This window comes from Artemia sp. Qi Xiang Cuo, chromosome 18, assembly GCF_049724085.1.
Source record: "Artemia sp. Qi Xiang Cuo chromosome 18, ASM4972408v1, whole genome shotgun sequence".
Classification (NCBI taxonomy): Eukaryota; Metazoa; Arthropoda; class Branchiopoda; order Anostraca; family Artemiidae; genus Artemia; species Artemia sp. Qi Xiang Cuo.
In genome coordinates, this window is record NC_142811.1 from 61,862,378 (window position 1) to 61,882,807 (window position 20,430).

A 20,430-nucleotide genomic window follows, 5' to 3' on the forward strand; every position below is an offset into this window, starting at 1 on the left:
CATTGATTCTTTTGTCTTAGAGATTTCTTCCTCAGTTGCGACTATTTTAGCTAGCAAATCCGCGGTAGATGGTTCAAAAGAAACTGCTTTCAGCGACACGAAAGTTTTGGAAGCCGTCTTATAAATATCCGGGTTTTGGTTAACGTCTTTAAACGCACTTTCAACATTTTTATCAGTTTTTGTAGATGCTTCGCAGTAATTATCCTCAAACGAGATGAGACTATTCTCCGTTAATTGTGGTAGATTTACGCTTGGAAGATTATTTGACTTTATTTCTGCCCATTTTTGGCTTAATAGGGCTCTTTACTTTTCTTTGGAAACTTATTCGGTGAAAAAGTTTGTTTTAACTTAATACAAATATATGACACCGTCATTCAGCCAGGGGGGCCGGTGCTGTCTTGCCCCCCCCCCCCTTTATAGGCGCCCATGTGCCTAGCTAGGGTTTTCAGCACCCGGGGACGATGTCAGTTAATACCCTCCCCACACCATAGTGTTGAATGAAAAAAAAAGGGGCACCCGTTCTCCTTGACCTTCCTAGCTACGCCGCTCTGAGAACTGACAAAAGGGGAAACTCCGACTTGACTCAGAAATAAACCCAGCGCCATCTAGTGTTACCAGCAAAACCATCGAGTCAATTAAAAGAAAATAAACGCACTAGTTTTATTTTCTAGTGTGAAAATAAAATAAAAACTATTTTGTTCATTTTTTTAACCTCATACTTACTTTTAATTTACACTAGATCGACAATGAAAGAGTCATCCCTACCGAGAGGGCACAATAGGTGACAATCGGTTGGGTACAGTCTTTTAAAAAATTATACTGTCTTCTGCAGGCTGATCCAGTCCTAACTATTTTATAATCCAGATTAAGCTAATAACACAATAGCATGTTTACTTTCAGGAAACTTTTGCTTGGATCTGGGTAAAAGCAGACTGTAAACTGCTTTTAAAAGTAGTAAACTATTTTTAAATTGGAGTCCAGATTTTAACAAATTAAAATTGGATTGTTTAGGATTTTATAGTTCTTCTGGCTAATACTGCTGCATTTTCAATTCCTATTAAACCCTTGTTGAAGCCGAAGAGTATTCACTGATATGAGTTTCTAGTTTTTCCTCTTTAAGCCTACCTAATAGAACAATAATGGGTCGGTACTATCCCCTCCCTCCCAGGACGAAGGTGGAAAAGCCGTTGATTTGGGGTTACAAAAACTGTCAATGGGTTTGAGCTGTCATCTATAATTTATATTTCTAGATGACTCTAAATTCGCATTTCAGCACATTTTAAATTCAAAATTACGTTAGTTGAATTTTAGTTACTGTAGTAAGAGGATGTTGAATTGTTTTTAGAATAGTATCGAAGTTTGGATAATTTTTATTATTGCTGAAGGTGAAAGCGCTCCCCTCCCAAACAAAACAAGGTAACTATAAAAAGACATAGCATTTTCAAAGTGTTTCATTTGTATCCAGATTGTAGGCTATTTTTCAGGTGTTTAAACAGACACTTAGCCTATGCCAGTACATTGGCCGAAATATGCAAATATATACCCTGAATTGGTATATATAAGGGTGGGGGTAAAATTCCTTTCCGACAAAAATGATTATTATATTTGTAATAAATTATACCCAAAATATAACCTTAGATGATCAAAAAGAAGTTGTGCATGTAGGGGCAAAACAAGGAGAATGCTACAAAGCCTACAAAAATTTGGCATAGGACTATTTGAACAAAACTAAATTTGAATAAGAAACCCAGTCCCATCTGGAAAACAAGGAGCTTTGCGCCCTTACATTTCTCTACAATAGGATACTGAAAACAGTAAATTTTTCGTTATTCATATTATTGACTTACAAATAGGGCCTAAGTAAAAATACCACTCGATGCCTTTTTTATGCTCTTTCCAAGTATAATAGGCCGAATCATTTTCGTTGGAAATTAATTTTAACCCCACCCGGATATATAACAAATACGGGTATATATTTGCACATTAGGTGGGGTGGGGGCAAATTTTATTTCTGATCTAAATGGGAGGTAAGTTCAAACTTTAACCCCCCCCCCCCTACGGTGCAAATATATAGCCTACCCTGAATTGGTATATATAGGGGTGGGGGTAAAATTCATTTCCGACAAAAAAGATTATTGTATTTGAAAAGAGCATAAAAAAGGCATCGAGTGGTATGTTTACTTTATTCGTAAGTCAATAATATGATTTGGCAAAAATTTACCCATTTTGTTGGAAATGATTTTAACCCCCACCCCTATATAGGCTATACCAAATCAGGGTATATATTTGCACATTAGATGGGTGGGGGGAAAGTTTAAATGGTAAATTTTTTATATTATTGACTTGTGAATAAAGTAGCCTAAACACACTCAATACCTTTTTTTATGCTCTTTCCAAATATAATAATCATTTTTGCTGGAAGTAAATTTTACCCCCACCCCGATATATACCAATTCAGGGTATAGATTTGCACATTAGGGGGTATGGGGGGAAGGTTTAAACTTACCTCTCATTTACATAAGAAATAAAATTTCCCCACCCCGTAATGTGCAAATATATACCCTGAATTGGTTAGGGGTGGGGGTAAAATTCAATTCCGACAAAAATGATAGTTATATTCAAAATAGCATAAGAAAAGAGCATAAAAAAGGCACCGAATAGTATGTTTACTTTATTTATAACTTAATAATATGAACTGCCAAAAATTTACCAGGGAAGGTACGGTCTTGGGGTGGGAGGTTCTCCACTTGCATACAGTGGGTGGGGAGATGTTCTCCGTTTGTGTACAGGGGATCGATGGGGTTCTCCATTTGTGTGCAAAAGATGATGGAAGGGGAATTCGTTCTTATAACCAGCCCAAGGAACACCTCAGAATCAACTGGGATGTATAGACCTACATTTTCAGGCTTTTTAACCCCTCCTACTAGGAAAATCGGTACTTGTCTTTTATTTCGACCACACTCAAGTTCTCGATCTGAGTAAAACCGGTTGCTTTGTCTGTATTTCGTTATAATTAGCCTAGCCTGAGTGAGATAAACTACTATATAGGTATATTTTAATTAAATATCTGATATATAGAGTTGGCTGGGTTAGGTATTTCGGTACTTTCGCATTATCCGGGCCTCTCGGCTTAATCACTATAGAGAAGGCAGTGATAAAACCCGTTTTTGACATGATAACCGCTGTAGACTAGGCAATGATAGCGTGGTTTGCATTGCGTATAAGATTAAACGATGGTTTTTTGGATTTTAGGGGGGAAGGTACCTAGGTTAGGTTAGGTTACGTATTTAATATATGCTATTCTTTACCCCCCCCCCCCGAATGTGCAAATATATAGCCCAAATTTGTTTCTAAACTATTATATATTCATCCTATTTTATTTCATTAGCATTAACCACACTTGACTTTTCAGAGAGACCCGGATAATGCGAAAGTACCGATATTCCATATAATACGTTCTGGGCGCTCTGATTTCCATAATTCTCTGTTTTAGTTTCCATAATTTTGTTACAAAAGCTATTTTATTTTCATGCTATTTTGGTGTATTTGATTAAGATTAACCTAACTTCACTTCTTGAGAGGGGTCAAGATAAAAGACAAGTTCCGGAAAACCCCCTAGTTAGGGCGGACGTTTGTATACCTTTGTATATGAGCAAACCTGCAGCACAGGGGGCAATTTAACTTCAATCATGATTTTCCCTATGAAAAATGTTACCCTCTCCTCATGAATTCGCTGAACGTGTTTTAAAGGACTTCATTTTTATTTTCTAGGGAGGCACATTCCTTGGATATGTTTGCTGTCGTCTGTTGAGGATAAATAGTCATATTTTAAATTTGTGTTAAAGCAGTTCTTGATAGAAAGATGATGCTCTTTCATAGTTCCAGGACCAAAATCTTACTAATAGTGTGTGCAGTTATCTTTATCCAGCTATCGCTCTCTGAAGGAGGTATGGCCATAATTTTTTTTATACAGAGTATATTTTCCAACTCTAGCTGTTTTCATAATTCGCTCGTGAAACTAGAATCCAAATTTCGAGCCTCTTTTGGGGGAGGGGGATGAATGAAGCTTTTGTTTTTTTCAACTTCAATTGAGTTATCCAAAACATTAGTGGGCAATTTCTTTTTTGTGAGGGGGGTATACTCCTTTCATATAGTGTAAAGAAAAAGAGAAAAATCTTGCTTTTTCAATGATAATTTTGTTTTCATAATTAACTAGAAGAAATAAACGTCATGACAGTGCAAATGGATTCTAGTAGAAATTAATCCACTTAATAAATTCATATAGTTAAATAGATTAATACACTAAATAAATTGACAAAATAATCCACTTAATGAAAATAGGATCCATTCAGTTGCCTCCAAAGAAACAGACGAAGGGCAATAAACATTATTATTTTCCGCTCTTAAATTTCCAAGCACCGTTGCTAGACAAGATCGAATCAAGATTTCTAAAGGTGTCAGATACATGCTAACCAATTCCAGGGGTTTGGCTTTTGCTGACCTTTCAATTAGCAGTCTGGCGATTTAATTTTGCCTCTTCAATGTCGATTCTAAAGTGGACTCAGGTCTCGTGTGCAAAAATGCATCCAATTCAGTCTAATCTGAAATGGAGAAAGTGAAGTTTGAAGATTTAAACCCCAAAAATTAGATATCATATAGTTGTCATGTGGTTTTCGCATCAAATTTTAGAACAAACCGAAATATAGAAGTTAATTAAATAACTATCAATACTTGATTGCAGGTATAAATTAGATTTAAAATATAACGTGTGTACTACGCTCTTAAACTAGATCAGTTAAGTTTCACAGTACTACTACCACTGAATGATAGTTGTAAGTCCAAGCTACTGATGTCAATACACCTGTGCACGCTCCTCCTCCCCCCAGTTTGTTCATAGCCCTACTCGTTACTCTTTCCTATAAAGATTTTAGCTGCTCTTTTGACTCTTCCCACCCTGTTGGTGGACGTGCTCCTTTTCGTTTGCCCCAAACTGGATTGCCTAAAAACATGATATTTTTTTTTCAACCCATCATCCTTAGAACGTGAATTAACCATTGGTTTTTTCTTTCAGTGTAGCCCTAGCAAATGGGGTCAAATCACATTTTTTTTAAAGCTTGTTTTTTATTTATATCGTGATTGAAACGTGTAGCCATAACTATGCTTATCTGCTTTCTCCGAAAAACATCTGGCTTATCTACGACCTATCAGAAGGTCCACTATAAGAACAATATTTAACCGCTGTCATATCCGTGACATCTAGTATCCTCACATTAGTCTATGACTTGCGTTTCTATTCTAACGCTCTTTGCTGTCGCAGCAGAACAAAATTTAATATGAAATTTCACAGTAGAGCAAAAATAAAGCTCCGAGGCTCCTTGCTCGTTTTACTTTTCGTATTTTACCAACATTTAATTACGAAAAGATATGGAAACATTTTTGATGTGGCCGAGAAACGTGACAGTGTCACGTAAGCTTGTGGTTGGCATTCGCCCTGGATAATGAAGATGTGTTAACTCCCACGTCGCAATTTCAAGTGTTTAAATAAAAAATTCTTTGCTTGTGCACAACTAAAGATTAGTCCTGGGAATAAAGTCATGCCTCCAAACTCGATCATGGGCTTAATGTCTTCAGTATAAGTACGTCCAAGTGTTTTTCCATCACCCTTTGTGGTTTTATTTTGGTTAACAATTTTTTTTTATCTTTTTCACAAGGTTCTTCATTTGCTTAAGCAAGTTTAAATTTTAACTTACTGGCAAGATTTATTTAATTTTTTTTTAATCGGGCGTGATCATGCAGAAGTTGTTCACCTGAAAATATATATATGTAACCACGAATTGTTCCCAGGGCTAATGTTTAACTACACAGGGGAATCCGACCTCTGCTGTATTGAACTTAGAGTGTGTAGACATTCTAAACCCCATTGTCGTATGACAGTGTATCTTATAATCAAGGACCCAAAGGGCTGGATAGATTACATTAGATTTTATTTTTGAGCTTGAGTTACTACTAACAACTAATTGCAGCATCAAACTGCCCAAGGCTAACACAGCTGTGTACACTCCTTCACATTACCCTGTTCATAGATTCATTGCACTCCCTCCCATGAAGTTCCCACTTCCTTTGAATATTCTCTTATGACCTCTTCTCCACATTTGAGGATCATATACAGTGGAATTTCTCTAATTTGTACTGCTGGTTTATCATAAGGGGGTAGGGTGCATACGAAAGGAGGGTCAATCCCAAGCAGGCCAGGATTTACCAATAGGTCCGGGTCAAGGGGCACACAATGACAGGGGGCACAATAAATTATCACTAAGGGATTTATTTTCTTAACAAAAACTGGACTGCGATTTCTTAACAAAAACTGGAATGCGATTTTTGTCCAAAACCAGATGCACTCAATCGTGGCACTGCCTATTCACAGAAAAGTGATTTTCAAACGTCACAGAAATTCCGTGGCCATTTATAAACTATAATATGTCTCATTTGAATGACAGCTGAAGTTCGGTAACGCTTCTCTTTCATTACTTTTATCTCATCAGTTGCGTTCTGTTCAGTGCTTACACTTTCCTCGAATTTTCGGGGATTTCTCCAAAAATCTCGCAAAAACGGAGCGGCGAAAACTCTTGGACCTGGAAGCGTCAAAGCCTTAAATACGGCTTTGTCGCTAAGAGTTCGTAAATAAGTAAAAAAACAAGAAGAGTTTATTCAAAATGAGTTCAAAAAGTTTTGTGTAGTATTTACACTCACACAAGTAAATATTTAGCTGATTATCCTCCTTGCTCCCCCAAGAAAAATCTTGGCCATGCTAGTGGGATGGATGCCCATAGAAAACATGGAGGCAGGGTCGGCGCCACATGGCGAAGGGGATCATGCACACAGCCCTTTACCATAGAAAGTTCACAATTCCCAAAAAGCTTTTCTCCGCTCCCCTTCGATTCTTTGCTATTTTGTCCATGTTATCGGATTAACGCTTAATTCTAAAACGTGACATTTCGTAATTCTGGTTTTAGAAAGGGCCAATAAAGCATTCGGTTTATAACTCATTTCTTTAACGATTTAGCCGAATCTGAATCCCATTTTGTTTACCAACTTGAATACCTTCTGTGTGTTCAGGAAAGAAGCCAAGTTTTGAAAAACCGGTTTTATTTCAGTCACTCATTTGACTGTACTGATCTTATCGTTTTATTTATATAGTGACATCAACTATATTAAAATTCACTTTGGATTTGTTGACTAATCATGGTTGCACAAGTTTTGTAGCAGCAAAGAGTTTGTTTAGTAAGCTTGATTTTCCGAATCGGTCATTACATTTTGGTGTGGTCCATAAAAATAATCTTGTTCTTCTTCCCAAATTTTAGTCTGTAACTGAACTGCTTGTCAGTCTCTGAAGAAGATTTAGATTACCAAATCTAAAATTTTCAAATGAGTAGGAAACACTTGTTTCTTCGTAAATCTTATGCTGTCCACTGAAAAATTAAAAGGCCCCTTTTGAGTATTTACTAATTTTCAAAATCAACTTCATATATGATCGATTTTACATCGGGAAGGGAAATCATAGTCGGTACTTGTTGATTATTCAGAACACACACGGTAATTTCGCTCTGCAAGATCTGACAAAACCGGTTTGCCTCTGCAATCGGTTATGATTTGGCTATTTTGAGTGAGAAAAACTACGATGTGTGTATATTTTAATTAAGTATTTCATATAACGTTTTTTGGGCGGCCTGCTTTCCATAATTTTCTGCTATAGTTCCCATTATTTTGTTAATAAAGTATTATATTTTCATCAAATTTAGTATATTTCATTAGGATTAACCTAACTTCACTTCTTGAGTGTGTTCCTTATAACAAGTACCTCATAGTTTTATATTGTTTTCAAACGGAATTATGTAGTTTTGGAGGTACTTGTATGATATAATCCCTGCCTAATATTCTTCTAAAATGTTTCTCTGACGCTCAATCCTAACGAAATATACCTAATTATTATAAAAATATAAAACCTTAGAACCAAATTTGGGCTATATATTTGCACATTCGGGGGGTGGGGTAAAGTATAGCGGGTCTGCATGCCTAATGTATTAGGTACAATTATTCAGAATGTTATGCAGTAAGAATTGTTTTATAACTTCACACTGTCCAAATACTTTACCCTCACCCCAATGTACAAATATATAGCCCAAATTATATATTTTCCATCTATTTTGTCACTTCTTTTTGTCTTGTCTCACGCTAAGCTGAAAGAAAATAACGAAAAAAAAACCGGTTCTATAATGCGTCAATGAATGAACAACGTGAGCGGTGGGGGCTCTATCATACAAGTAACGTTTTAGATTTAATACAACCGAAGAATTTTCACTTTAAAATATTGTATAGTACACTAGATAGTTTTTGGGAGTGTTTACTGCATAATTAGTGCCTGCATAATTTAGGCATCACCAGAAACGGATAAGTTTTCTTTAGTATATATTTACCTTTATAGTACTATAAAGTATCTTATAGTACTTTTATAGTATTATATAGTAAAGTATTTTGACAGTGTGAAGTAAAAAAACAATTCTTACTTCATAATATCAGGATAATTGTAGCTAACACGTTTTGCATGCAGACCCGCTGTACTTGAAAAATTGAAAGTCTTTCAAATCTTTGATAATCATTTCAAAGAGACCGCTATTAAGAAATGGAATGCAGAGCAGTTTTTATTGCGTTTACGATATTTAAACTATTGTTTTTTGGGGTTTAGGGGGAGAAAGGTACCTAGGTTAGAAAGGTACCCCCTTATGTGCAAATATATAGCCCAAAATTTGTTTCTAAACTATTATATATTCATCCTATTTTATTTATATAAAATTAGTAAATATTAGTAAATACTCAAGGGGCCTTTTAATTTTTCAATGGACAGCGGGTCTGCATGCAAAGCTTGTTAGCTACAATTATTCTGATAATTGAAAAGTTAAAAGGTCTTTTTGGGGTATTTATTAATTTTCAAAATCAACTTCATATATGATCGATTTTACATCGGGAAGGGAAATCATTGTTGGTACTTGTTGATTATTCAGAACACACACGGTAATTTCGCTCTGTAAGATCTGACAAAACCGGTTTGCTTCTCTGCAATCGGTTATAATTTGTCTATTTTAAGTGAGAAAAACTACGATGTATGTATATTTTAATTAAGTATTTAATATATAGAATTGGTTGGGGGTTGGGTTAGGTATTTAATACAACGTTTTCTGGGCGGCCTGCTTTCCATAATTTTCTGCTATAGGTCCCATTATTTTGTTAATAAAGTTGGTACTGGTGCATTAGATGGCCACTTCTAAAAAGTCAAGTTTGGTTAATGCAAATGAAATAAAATAGGATGAATATATAATAGTTTAAAGACAAATTTGGGCTATATATTTGCACATTGGGGGGAGGGGGTACAGCATAGCATATATTAAATACGTAACATAACCTAGGTACCTTTCTCCCCCTAAACCCCCAAAAAACAATAGTTTAAATATCGTAAACGCAATAAAAACTGCTCTGCATTCCATTTCTTAATAGCGGTCTTTTTGAAAATAACCGGTCTCTGGCGGCTTTCGTCTGTCATTGCATGACTGGTTTCCTTGCATAGGATATAAAAGTAACCATCTAATGCACTAGTACCATAAAGTATTATATATTCATCAGATTTAGCATATTTCATTAGGATTAACCTAACTTCACTTCTTGGGTGTGTTCTGAATAATTAACAAGTACCTTATAGTTTTATATTGTTTTCAAACGGAATTATGCAGTTTTGGAGGTACAGGATCACACCACTGACCCGCGTCCCAAACCAAGAAACTGGCGCCGCCAGGGATCAAACCCGTGCCCCTTGGACAAAGAACTCTCAACCCAGCGCACGTCCACTTAGCCAGGACGGCTTTGAAAACTGAGAATGAAAAGTTCACAACAAATATGTTGTAATGAAAAGTTCGGATTTTGAATGTTATCAAAGCTAAACTAGCCGATCAGGTTTTGTTTTTTTGACCAGGGCACTTCTTATAGAAAGAAATGTCATAGGAACTTCAAAAAGAACTCATGCAGGGCAACCAGTTATAGTGCTTTTTTGAGTTATGGTGTTAGTTATAGTGTTTTTTAAGAGTCAAAGTGATCAGAAGGCAAATACCCCCCCCCCTCCACATACACAGACAAACGTTGTATTTTCCCGAAACGCATCTGATAGAAATTTTAAGATGGCCATTTGTTGTCGTAGAAACTTCGAAAAGGGCTCAGTCGGTTGGTAATTGAGAGGGCTAGTGCCCTCTTTAATAGTGAAAAGCGATTGGAGGGCAACTATCCCCCCTCCCACGCCCATCATTTCTCCAAACACTTCCAGTCAAAATTTCGAATAGTTATTTTGTTTGACATCGTTTAAAAGTCCAGAAATGATGTCTTTGAGGATGAGAACCCCCTCACAGTTCTCAGGGCAAGGGTTGTAAGGTATGCCCCGAGGGCAGTTAAGGTTTTTATGGAAAAGGTGGTCGTATGAACTTCGGAGGGGACTCATTGGATAGGAAAACGGAAGTTGTAGAGCCATTTTAAGAGTCAAATTTATCGGTATAGGGCAGCTATACCTCAGCCCCACGTCACATTTTCCCCAAATGCATCCGATAGAAATTATAAGATAGCTATTTGTTAAAAAATAGTCCAAAGATCTCCTAACCTAGTCTTTGGGGTTGACACAACCCCCCAGAGTAGAGGGGAAAGGGTTTTAAGTTATGCCCCGGGGGGATGTAAGGTTTTTAGGAAGATGAGGTCTTGTCAACTTTAGAGGAGGCTCATTTGATTTGAAATGCATAGCTGTAGTTCTATTTTAAGATTCAATCTTGATGGGGAGAAAATAGCCCCCCCCTGATATACTTTTTTTCCCAAACACATTTGTAGCCAATAGACCAAAGAGGATATAACAAGGTCTTCAGTAAACAAATATAAAAAAATTTAGGCGAACGTTGAATTAAATCAAAACAAACTATGAGCATGTGGACTTTCAAAAAGGTAAAAAAGTAATATCTCAAGAACAACTTATATTATTAAGTTAGATCCTTAAGAGTAAGTTGTGGGGAATTTTGAACTAGCCAGAAGGCACTATGTGTATACTTTTAGCACTACAACTGCAGTTACTGTAACTAATGACACTAAGAGTATTAAGGTGAAACTTCTAGGAAGTGTTTAGGGGGCGTTCCAATTAAACGAAAAAACTGTATACATGCAGGTTTTCAAAAAGACATATAAGCAATATCATAGGCAGCACCACTCTATAATAGCTAGAAATATCAGTGAAACATTTAAAGAAGCTAATTTGATTCAAAATTAAAAGTTCTAGGGTCCTTTCTAAGACTGAAAAGAGATTGGAGGGCAATCAGCCCGTCTGTCAAGCCAATTTATTTCCCAAAAACATCTAGTCAAAATTTTGAGACAACTATTTTGTTGAGCATAGTAGAACGTTCCAGTAACTATTTCTTTAGGGATATTGGGCATGTCAAATCCCCACAATTATGCCAAATTATATTATAGAATATTTTTTATAGAAAAAAAAACGAAAAGATATAAATTTTTATTGCATAAAAATTACTGTCAATAAAAAACGAACAGAAATTAATCTAAAAAACTTTTTCCATAAAACAAGTTTTTCAAAGAAAACTAAACAGCACCATTAAGCCAAAATTGGGCAGAAATGAAGTCAAGTAATCATCCAAGCGTAAAACTACCACAAACCACTATCAATAAATAAATGAAACTCAAAATGAACAGAAGTTAGAATAAATAGCCGAGTCAAACTCGAAACGAGCAAAAACTAACAATAGTAGGGCTGATGACCCCCATGCCTTCTCAAGACCAGAACATAATGTGCGCTTTACTGGAAACATAATATGTTTAAATGTGTTTCAAAAAACTTGTTTTTTTTTATTTAATCGAAAAAAATTAAATAAAAAAATTTTTTCGATTAAATAAAAATTTACTCGATTTTTTATTAAAAATTCGTTTAAGGACATTTTTTAAAAATCCGCACCATTGTAATAGGCTTATTCTGTATATGAAAGAGACTGCCCCCTCCTCAACGCCTCGCTCTGTACGCTAAAGTTTTTTATTGTTTTAAAAAATAAATTTGTGAGACAGAGTCAAACTTTAGCGTAAAGAGCGAGGCGTTGCGGAGGGGACAGTCCCTTTCATATACGGAATAATTTCTGTTCGTTTTAAGTTTTAATGTCGCTCCTTACTTTCAGTTTAAGAAACTTGTTTTTTTTTATTTAATTTTTGAAAGTTTTTGAATAAATGCAGGTTTCGATCTTGGCTCACCGTACATTAATAATTAAAACAAAATTTTCACATTAATTTACTTTTATTTAGTTAAATGGCTTTCTCGAAACTTGTGTAATTTTATTCCGTATATGAAAGGGGCTGTCCCCTCCTCAACGCCTCGCTCTTTACGCTAAAGTTTGACTCTGTCTCACAACTTTATTTTTTAAAACAATAAAAAACTTTAGCGTAAAGAGCGAGGCGTTGAGGAGGGGACAGCCCCTTTCAAAAAACTTGTTTTTTTTATTTAATCGAAAAAAATTAAATAAAAAAATTTTTTCGATTAAATAAAATTTTTTTTAAAAAATTAAATTAAAAAATTAAATAAAAAAATTTTTTCGATTAAATAAAAATTTACTCGATTTTTTATTACTCGATTTTTTATTACTCGAAAAAATTTTTCGATTAAATAAAAATTTTTCGATTAATCGAAATTTTTTCGAAAAATTAATTCGATTAAAAAATTTTTTCGATTAAATAAAATTTTTTTTAAAAAATTAAATTAAAAAATTAAATAAAAAAATTTTTTCGATTAAATAAAAATTTACTCGATTTTTTATTACTCGATTTTTTATTACTCGAAAAATTTTTTCGATTAAATAAAAATTAAATTAAAAAATTAAATAAAAAAATTAAATAAAAAATTTTTTTCGATTAAATAAAAATTTACTCGATTTTTTATTAAAAATTCGTTTAAGGACATTTTTTAAAAATCCGCACCATTGTAATAGGCTTATTCTGTATATGAAAGAGACTGCCCCCTCCTCAACGCCACGCTCTGTACGGTAAAGTTTTTTATTGTTTTAAAAAATAAAGTTGTGAGACAGAGTCAAACTTTAGCGTAAAGAGCGAGGCGTTGCGGAGGGGACAGTCTCTTTCATGTACAGAATAATTTCTGTTCGTTTTAAGTTTTAATGTCGCTCCTTACTTTCAGTTTAAAAAACTTGTTTTTTTTCTTTAATTTTTGAACGTTTTTGAATAAATGCAGGTTTCGATCTTCGCTCACCGTACATGAATAATTAAAACAAAATTTTCATATTAATTTACTTTTATTTAGTTAAATGGCTTTCTCGAAACTTGTTTAATTTTATTCCGTATATGAAAGGGGCTGTCCCCTCCTCAACGCCTCGCTCTTTACGCTAAAGTTTGACTCTGTCTCACAACTTTATTTTTTAAAACAATAAAAAACTTTAGCGTAAAGAGCGAGGCGTTGAGGAGGGGACAGCCCCTTTCATATACGGAATAATTTCTGTTCGTTTTAAGTTTTAATGTCGCCCCTTACTTTCAGTTTAAAAAACTTGTTTTTTTTTTATTTAAGTTCTGATCTTTTTTTAGTTAATGCAGGGGATATTTCCCCCCTCTTTAAAAAATCTAGTCAATTTTCTGAAGCTCGTAGCCTTTGATGAGTAACACTAAACTTAATAAAATTTATATATTTAGAATCAGCATTATAAACACATTCTTTTGATACATTTATTGACATCAAAATTCCGTTTTTAAAAGTTTCGATTACTATTGAGCCGTATCGCTTGTTTTTTATTGTTTTTTTTTATTACGTATATGTTATTACGTATATGAGGGGGTTCTCCCCTTAGTCAATACCACGCTCTTTACGTTAAAAGTTCAAAAAAATTTTGATTCACAAACCCCTGAATCACAAAGGCCGTTTAATTAGAATAGATAGCTCTTTTGAAAGCACTAAAAAAAACTGTAGCGTAAAGAGCGAGGTATTGACTTGGGGGAGAACCCCCTCACATACGTTATAATTTCTGTTCGTTTTAAATTCTAATATTCCTTCTTACATTTCAGTTGAAAAAACTTGTTTTTTTTTATTTAATTTCTGATCGTTTTTTAAATAATGCTTGGAAATCCGGCGCCCCCTTCATAGAAATGTCCCTTACCCCAAAGAAACATCCTCCACGGAAATATTCTCCAGATTAACCCCCTCGTCTAGCCCCCCCCCTCCAGAAAAAATCCTTCCTGAAAATGGTTGTATACTTCCCAATAACCAATAAATAATGCTGGCAAGTCCAGCGCCCCCTTCATGGCAATTTCCCTTCCCCCATGAAAACTTCCTTCATGAACAGATCCTCCAACATAACCACCGAACCACCCTTCCCTCCCACTACCAGAAAAAAAACCTCCTGAAAACGTCTGTATACTTCCCAATAACCAATACTGTATGTTAACATTGGGTAAAGTTCATAACTTTTAGCCCTCTCTCTGGGAACTTCGGGGGATTAAGTCATCCTAAAAGACATATTTATCATATTTTCGACCATGCTGAACAAAATGGCTATCTCAAAATTTTGATCAGGTGACTTTGGGAAAAAAATAAGTGTGGGAAGGGGGCCTAGTTGCCCTCCATTTTTTTTTATCACTTAAAAAGGGCAATAGAACTTTTAATTTCCATTCCAATGAGCCATCCCACGATATTCTAGGACAACTGGGTCGATACAATCACCCCTGGGAAAAAAAAAACAAAAAAAAAAAAAAAAAAAAAAAAAAAAAATAAACACGCATCCGTGATCTTTATTCTGGCAAAAAATGCAAAATTCCACATTTTTGTATATAGGAGTTTGAAACCACTACAGTAGGGTTCTCTGGTATGCTGAATATGATGGTGTGATTCTCATTAAGGTTCTATAGATTTTAGGGGGTCTTTCCCCTTTTTTTTGAAAATCAGCCAAATTTTCTCAGGCGCGTAACTTTTGATGGGTAGCACTAAACTTGATGAAAGTTATATATTTGAAATCAGCATTGAAATATAATTCTTTTGATATATCTATTCGTATCAAAAACCCGTTTTCTAGAGTTTCGGTTACCATTGAGCCGGGTCGCTCCTTACTTACAGTTCGTTACCACGAACTGTTTGATAAGAAAAATCAAGCTCTTTGAATAAGCTCCAATGAGGGCTTACAGATGAAAAAATTTTTAAATTTTATGTATATAAGCCCTTAAAACCCTTTGAAATTTATTTATATAATTTTTTGTATATAAAAAACTTATCTAATCCAGGTCACTTAAGTGCTATTTTCCACTTGCCCACATGAAATTTTTATGCATACAAAGTATGAATTTTCTGTATTCTTTGAATAAAACCAAAAAATGCATACAAGTGAAGCACCCTTTCAAATTTTTAGATTACATATTAGGTTCTGTTAGAAACGTCATGAATTTTATTTCCTTTTTTCGTAAGATCACCATGTGTTGTTTTACGACTGAAAAATTCAGTTGAAACTTCCATGAAAACTTGGGGGGGCAAGCATACAGTTTTTCAATTCTTTTAGGTCACCTCTGTAGAGGCTTAGGATTTAGAAATGAGTTTTTCCATTGGTGAACATTTTAAATTGCCAGTAATTTTAAGTATACCTTATATTTGCAAAGAAAAGCAAATAGTAATTCGTAGTTTTTTAAATTGTTAGAGAACATTGTCTCCTACAACAGCGGCAAAGATAAAACCTGCCCCATTCGAAATCAAAACATAGGTCCTCAATCGACAAGGCCATGGTTAGCTGAGGGCTAAGCCAAAGGTCTGAGATTTTTTATTCCGCCTAATTTCAACATGTGTACGGCAATCCACACCATTTCATTTTGTTTGACAAAACTTCCATTGTTGCCCTGTTAAAGGTCTCAAGCAAGTTTTCAGGGAGGCACTCTCAATAGCCAAAGGTAGCTCTCAATAGAGGCACTGGAAAAACTTTTCTAAGTCCGATTTATGATGAAATTATTAATTCTTTACATACATTCACAAAATTATGTTGTGCAATCAAATAGAATCTCTGATAATAATCTACCTGTAAAGCGATTAGTCTTTAAGAGTGCTTTATGTAAGATGAAATAGTGAAATGCCATTTAGACTTGGGATATTTATTCAGTTACCCTTTCACCGTTACTCAGAAAGAGTCATCCTATTTTAGTTTTGTGTTTTGTTTTAAGTTTTTTTTTTGTATTTTCATCAATTTTATTTTGCACTGAGGACGGTCAAGCGGATGTCTTGACCAAAATATTTGCATATTGTTTCACTGGCTATTTATTGTCCTCGCTTTCTTCCTTTCTTCGCGATTTTATGTTTTATCTTAGAAGTCATTAAATCTAGTTGAGTTTAGATAGAAGTCATGATAACTTTTGAAGGTTTGGCTGAAAAGTCTTTATCTATTATCAATTCTAGGTTATATGGGGGGCACAGCTGCCCTTCTCTCTTCACCCATAATTTGGATTATTTGGCAAATATTAAACCCCTAATGTATCAACATCTTAAATATAGCCAACCTGTCGATAATTGGAGCACAGTTTAAATATACACGAAATGATAAAATAGCAAGCCGGTTGGATTGTGAAATTAATCTATGTATAAACAGGAAGAAAATTAGTGAGCTAGGATTGCCTGCCATTGACAGCTAATAACCTTGTTTCTTGAATGGGGAGGGGGGTAATGGCATAGGAGTTGCTGAACTTTATTTAGAGAAAAGGAGGGGGATTGGTGCCTGAGACCTGAGAGAGACGGGGTTAAGGGAAGTCTTGCTTCCTAATTGTAAGCTAGACTATTTCGCTATTATCAGGCCTCTTTATGTAAATTAATTTTAAAAAGGTTTTCAAAGAAAATTAGAGCTCATTAAGCAAAAAACTATCAGAGATAAAGTCAAATAATCTTCAAAGCGTAAAGCTACCAAAAATCAACATCAATACATAAATGAAACTAAAAATGAATATAAATTACAATAAACGGCCGAGTCAAACTCAAAACGAGCAAAAGCCTTCATTTTTTAAGTAAGAAACTGAAAATATATTAAATGTATTTTGTTTAGACGTAATTGTGGAAATGATGGGGACGGGGAGGTGGTGGTTGTCTTCCAATCACTTTTGACAATTAAAAAGGGAACTAGAACTTGCAATTTCCAAGCCAATTAGGCGCTTTTGATGTTTCTATGACAACTTCTATACCAAGTGCCCTGGTTTAAAAAAATCAATAGATCATAAATTGTTCCCATGTCGATCTTTACTTAGGTAGCGCTTTGCGCTGCCAAAGAAATCTCAAAATTATATCCAACTATTCGGCTATAAATTGTCTATGTAGAAGCGAAAGGATAAAAGAGTGAACTGGCTGGCGAGTGAAACGGATATTTTTAATAGAAAAAAGTAAAGTAGCTAACAATTTTTAAAAGGGTTTTATGAGTTAGAAGAATTAGTTTTGGGATTCTTCTTCCATTCAGCTTGTAGTTTAACACACCACTGGAAAAAGATATAATATTGTTAACATTTTTATCTCTTACTGTTTAAGCTGCCTTTGTTGAGTTGACTGTAAACTGTTTGAGCTGCGTTTTTGTTGATTAATCAAAGGAGAAATGTAGCGTTCCGCTATGCCAGACTAGTTCTCAGAATAAATTAAGTGTTCTGAGGCCCTTATTGTTAAAGCTAATGCCTAATGGAGGCCAAACTGACCATTCATTTCATTTTTTATTACTCCAAGAAAAAATAAATTCAGTAATAAAGAACAGAAACTGAAAGAGTAAAAGAAAAACAAATACATCAGATATTGTAGCCCCAAAAGCCGAGCTTGTAGTTGAACAGTTTATTCATCTGACTACATCTCAATGAACTAACTCAATGAAACTTTTTTCCAAATTTCTGTTTGTTCAATATAAGTCACAGACAATTAAGCAAAATAAAAAATAATGACTTGCATGATCTTGAGATATGGTTCAACCCTCTCCCCCCACCTGGATACGGCCTTGTTCATGAGTATTAGTCTGTTGAAGTACCTTCTCGAGTATTTTCTTATCTAGTCATTGAAAATGTTTATTTAAGTTTGTCGCTAATAATAATTTTGTTTTAGATCTTTTGATGTGATAGTGGGGTCAAAAAGATGGAGGTAGCCGACGATAACTGAAGGTTAAAAGTGATAAAAAAAAGCAGGTGTCTTTTTATGTGATTATTTTAAATTTGTGTCAATTTGTATTGCATATATTATTAGTTAAATCTGTATTTTACTCAAGTGAATATTTGTTGAGGATTGACAGTGGTCGTGCCTCTTTTCCGACGGCTGAAAAAGATGATAAAAGGTAGTGAATTTAGGAATTCAGAATTTGTTTAATAGACGCGGGACTTTCATTTATGTGAAAAATGCGTTGTATAGCGAGTTAATTTTTTCTTTTTTCTGAGTCTCGCTTTGTGATCTGCCTTGCTTTTATTAGTTTTTTTAGTATTTGCAGTTCCCAATTTGTTACGTATTTTCAATAAATTATAATCCTGTTCTTTTTTCCTTTTTAAAACACAAATATGAAGAGTAATTGACCAGTGAAAATGTTGTATAGGCACTAAACTTTTGAAGCCAAATTGAAAGAAGTCCATGCAAGAAAACATAGTGTGAATTAAAACATTTACTGTTTCCTGGTTTTGACTTTAATGTACTGATTATCTAGTGGGTAAATTGTCCTGGGCCTTCCAGCTTTCGAATTTCAAAGATGTATTCAAGTGAATTTTAACAATAAGTCATGTTTTCCATTTTGATTTGTGTCCTTTTTTTCTTTTTGCATTAATCCTTGTTTTTGGAAACGTAATCAATTTGGTTCGAAATGGAAAACAAACATTTTTTATAAGTATCTTTATTAGTCGTTAATTACGAATATAATGCTAAATGTTAGGTATGAGAGAAATTTTAAATCCAAAATTGAATATAGTTGATATGAGATAATTTCATTCATATATTTATTTTCTTTTAGATCTATGTTAGGTTTGCCGTATGTTAAGCGATCACACCTAATTAATATGTCTTCTCCATAGCTGTTTCTCTAATTTTCCAAAATGTAGTATTATAATCAGGGCCATATCCAGGATTTTTTTTTTGGGGGGGGGGGGAGGGGGTGTTACAAAAGATTTTTTTTTGGGGGGGGGGGGTTAAAAAAAGACTTTAAAAGATGCATCAAAAATCTGTTTATACTCATTTTTGCTAGGTTTTTACGAGTTAGACAAACATTTTTTTTTTTTGGGGGGGGGGGGTTGTGTTCTCATTGAAGCAACTCTATTTCGTTTATGTGGTACTCAATCATAGTAACAACAATTGTATATATATATATATATATATATATATATATATATATATATATATATATATATATATATATATATATATATATATATATATATATATATATATATATATATTTATATATGTTGTTGTTTTTTTCTCGGTTTTAGATTTTATTTAATTTTAGGTTATTTTATATTTTATCCTTGTTTCTTAGCGTTGAAGACACCTTGTTTCATATAGTGCAATATCCACGTCTTTTTAGTTTGTCCTTTCATAGTGCCGTTTAGTTTGCCGTAGTCCCGTTTATTTTCTTCATCTTGAGATTTTTCTATCTCTTTGTTTTTAAGATCTTAAAATTTTCGCGCACAAACAGACAATTATGACGATTTCGCTCTTAGGAGCAAAGCGAAAGGGAAATTTATTTAGGTTGGATCTACGGTAATTTAACAAGGGAAGATAGGGATTAAATACTGTCAGTGCTACTGACAGTGTAGTGTCTGGCGACTTCATTAAAAGAGTGGAAATTCTCAAACAAAATTAGATATTTTATATGATTTATCTACAATATCATAGGACTAAATCAGAAATTCCCTTGAGAGAGAAAATTTGGCGAGAAAAAAAAAAATACACAAAAAGGTGATTGCCAATAAGCCTGGTTTTGACTGCGTTCTCCCAACTTGTTACAAACACAACCTAATAGGGGCCACCCGCCTAGAGTCTCTATATGAGACGCCTCGGAGAAAAAATAAATAATAAAACATTGAAGCCTTATGACCTTTATTATAGGCAATGCTATAGCGTTGCCTCTAATAAAGAAAAAAGAATCCTTCTTAAAAATTGTAGTTAAAACAAAACAACTGCTAATTAATATTCCAATATATGCCCCTACCTGCGTTATCTTGGATGATGAGGTCTCCAGTTACCACATCGTTTCCTCTAAAATGGTACATATTTTCTGTCATGGTTACAACCTGCAATGTTTGAAACAAAAATTAATTTAGTAGAATTGAAATTTTGAAAAATATTAACTAAAAAAGTGTCAGTAACCTTTTGAATATTGAAAGTGAATAGAT

At 34.2% G+C, this 20,430-nt stretch overlaps 1 protein-coding gene and 1 long non-coding RNA gene across 5 annotated transcripts in view; both read left to right on the forward strand.

Moving 5' to 3' along the window:
• LOC148941748 (uncharacterized) overlaps positions 1-20,430 on the forward strand; it is a 285,992-nt gene that overhangs the window by 235,557 nt on the left and 30,005 nt on the right. The gene's annotated exons all lie outside the window — the stretch shown is intronic.
• On the forward strand, positions 1,318-18,766 carry LOC148941750 (uncharacterized). The gene is made up of 3 exons (XR_016143271.1): positions 1,318-1,416; positions 3,772-3,947; positions 18,164-18,766. It is a non-coding gene; the product is annotated as an uncharacterized LOC148941750 (long non-coding RNA).